The sequence below is a fragment of the Embiotoca jacksoni genome, unplaced genomic scaffold (assembly GCF_022577435.1).
Source record: "Embiotoca jacksoni isolate LCO1_2020_lvr unplaced genomic scaffold, fEmbJac1.0.p SCAF_26, whole genome shotgun sequence".
Lineage (NCBI taxonomy): Eukaryota > Metazoa > Chordata > Actinopteri > Embiotocidae > Embiotoca > Embiotoca jacksoni.
In genome coordinates this window covers 593140-596989 of record NW_027185377.1, presented here as the reverse complement: position 1 = coordinate 596989, position 3850 = coordinate 593140, and positions in this window count along the sequence as shown.

Below are 3850 nucleotides of genomic sequence, written 5' to 3'. Positions count from 1 at the left end.
AAACAATTAACGTAATTTATGCTGCGGTTCTCTAGAAGAAGAGAATCCGCACGACAGAAATCAGCCCGTGAGGTGTTTTTTCTGGTTTCTGAGTCGTCACGGTGAAACGTGGATAAATACATGGACACCTTTAGAAGAAGCATCAGCGCTCCAGCGTCTGTACGAGGAGCATAAACAGACCGTGAAGTGTTCAGAGATGTTGTCGCTGCAGCAACAGTCAGGAGCAGAAATCGACCCTCCGCAGTCATTACGCAGATAAAACGCCGTCTATTGTCCTCGAGCACGCAGACGTACGAGGAGCTCTATTCTGGGAGGAAAGAGTCAGTCATCGGCGAGAGGAGAGGTGATTTATCACGGAGGATAATGGCTGAGAGGAGGGAGATAGAAATCAGTCTGCAGCATCAGAGCTGGTCTGAGTTCAGGTGAGCAGAAGAACAACAGCCTTTCAGTTTATATAAATTCTGCAGCAACGAGACGTCATAATACAGTCGATCCAAACAGGTGGAAGCAAATGACACTTCGTGTGTCTGCAGTGAAGCGGCTGAACGCTGCCTGAATACAGAGTGAGTCTGAACGGAGGACCGATCTCACACAGCCTCCAGAAACTCAACAAACAGGAAGTGAATCCAGAGGAAGTGGAAGACAAGAAGTAACGAAAAAATCCCCAACACGTGAGGACACGTAGGAGAACCAATCAGCAACCAGCAGTGATGTCATCATCCATCAGTGATGTCATCATCCAGCAGTGATGTCATCATCCAGCAGTGATGTCATCGTTGGTTTGTGAACGTTATGAATCCTTCAGTTCAGATTCTGTCCGTCACCATCTTTGCTAGTTCGGAGCGGTTTGGAGCAGGAAGTGACCATATTTGGACGAGCTGGGGGAGGAGCCAGCGGTGGATCTGACCGATCTGATTGGAAACCTGACGATACTACGTCCCGCCCACCGATAGCTGTAACCTGACTGCACCACAGGCCTGTCAATCAAACAGACACGCCCCCAAAAACAGGTCTTCTTGAATCTTCTTTTCTAATGAATGAGGGATTATTTTCAGATGGACCTCCAGAAAACTAATAAGAAGGAGTGACTTTAGCTAACAACACCGAGATAACTGATGGACACATTTTATTCACTTTGGATTTGATGAGAGAAGTTGAATGGGAGTCTATGGAGCCGGAGGCTTTTTGGAGCCGACCTCTAGTGGCACTCGCTGGTATTGCAGCTGAAGACACTTCTGGATCGGAACCATTTTACAGACCTGAAGCTACGAACTCTTTTAGAAACAGTCTGTGGTTTTATATCCAGTCTGAGGTTTTATGTCCAGTCTGTGTTTTATATCCAGTCTGTAGTTTATATCCAGTCTGTAGTTTATATCCAGTCTGTAGTTTTATATCCAGTCTGTAGTTTATATCCAGTCTGTAGTTTTATATCCAGTCTGTAGTTTATATCCAGTCTGTAGTTTTATATCCAGTCTGTGGGTTACATGCACCTTTTAAAATAAAAGTCTAACTCCACAGAAGACTTGACATGAATTGAAAACGCTCCGTCCAGAATTTACTGCAACAACATGTAACTTTCATGGGGAAATATTTTCTGCCCCCCCCCCCCCACGTTGTCGGAGGCCCTGCCCCCTCCTGTAGCGCTACCCTTTCAGTGTGACACCTGACATTTGTTTGGACGGAGAAGGTTTCGGCGTTCGCCCCCGGGAGCCGTCAGCCGCTGACGCCGGCCGACCTCACGAGAGCCAACAGATCCGGGGCGCTTATCGTGATGCGGTGCCAGTCGCCACGGAGACGCCAGCGACCTTGAGAAGTAATTTGTCGGAACAATATTTGCAGGGTAGAAGAAGAACGAGGTGTGTGTGTGTGTGTGTGTGTGTGTGTGTGTGTGTGTGTGTGTGTGTGTGTGTGTGTGTGTGTGTGTGTGTGTGTGTGTGTGTGTGTGTGTGTAAAGGGGTGAAGACAAACGTGTTAGAAAATGTGTGAATGTTAACAGCTGAGCGTCTCTGAGAAAAATGTTTCATCATCCGCTCAGAAGTCATTGATTGAAGCTTATTTGTGATCAATACAGCAAATCATTTTTGAAGAGTTAGATTTTAACTATGTTGAAGAAGCTGTTTTGCTTACTAATGATTTTAATCTTACAAGTGTTTCCACACAGTCTTAATTTATCTGCAAGATTTTGGTACAAAAAACAAATGCCGGTTAAAATCCTCGTGTTTCTGAGATGTAACTTTGCCTCATGGAAATAATTACGTATAAATGTACAATATTTTTGCTGCCAGAAATGAGCGTCTGACAGCTTTAAATCTGTCTGTTTGATCACGTTTGGACTACAGACTGGAAATAGAAATGGACGCAGGAGTGCCTTAAAGTGTAATACTACTGAGAGCCACTAGGGGCTGGCTCCAAAAACTCCCAAGACTCCCATTGAAAAAAAGCATCAATTTCTTTCCTGAAATACAAAATCGGTATGTTTTTCTTGAAATATCCAATAACTTTTTTATTATAAGTAAAATTAGTGACATTAATTATTTTAAAAAAGGAGCATAAAACCATGTTTTTTGACATTACTAAATACTATTTTGTTTACCAATCGTGTACATTTCGAGGAATTCCCCTCCTCACAATATTATGTGAAACGGAGGCTGAATGTGTGTTGACCTGTCGAACGGCTGCTCGTAGTTTAATTAACCTGCCCGGGGTCGACTTATTTCCCCAGAAATCTTTTTAATGACTCTGCTGCAGGTTTGGGACCGAGCGTTCCCTCCAGATGTAGAGGCACATCTGGTGGTTCGACCCGGCTCACGTTCTGATCCACAAATCAGTGGAGGAAGAGACCAACCGGCTGAAACTGAAAACAGACATCAGTGAGAACAATAATTGAAGACATTTGCTGTTTGTACCCATTTCGTAGTTTGCTTCCCTCTAGGGGTCGCAGTACAAACTGCATTTGAACGTTTCCTGATCCACAACCGGTGTTCTGCTGAGTTCTGCTCACGTCCATCTTGAGACATGTTTCCTTTTCATTCCCGTGTCCGGTAGTTTTCCTTGTAGTTGTGCGCGGTGCAGTGAGCTGCATGCAGTTCTCAGCGGGCGGTCAGAGGTCGGAGGTTGGATGTCGGTGTGATGCCGGCTCATTGGCGAGGGAAGCGGAAGGAAAACTCCAGACGTACTGATGATTTTCTGGCTGTAATCTTCTCAATGATGATAAATCATCCGAAGAGTGTCGTTTTATAAAACAAACAGATTTGATGAGCAGATGAATCAATAATCGCCGAGCTGCTTCCGTCCAACTGAAACCAGCAGTTTAAAGCTTTGTGTTTATTTGCTCTCTTGTTGCCGGTTCTTCAGCTCTGCGTGCCGTTTTGTAAAAGTCACTGCTCCAAATAAATAATTCATCTCCTCCACATTTCGCCTCCTTTCTAAAACTTCTCCTCTTTCTGACCCTGAAACCGTCACTGCTTCTTCTCCTCCTCTTCCTCCTCGTCTTCCTCCCTCGACCTAAAAGTATCTCCTCTTTTTTTCATTCCCCCCTCCTCCTCCTGACTTTCACCTCTCTCCACTTAATGCTGTTATCTTTATCGGATCCATTAGAAAGCACCTCCTCCTCTTCCTCCAAGCTCTGACTCTCAAGGCTTTACAAGGGAATTGTGCATGTTGGCAGCTCTAATGGTGCTAACCGGATCAGGATGAGGTTGAATCTGGAGGACTTCACTTGCCCCAAAAATCCCGAGAGGACACAACTAATCCTGCAGGAGCTGTTTGTGTGAATTTAGGAATCACAAAGTGCTTCATTAAACGGTGTAATCGGGCTTTTTATCATCATTTGGACTCTATACTTAAAAAA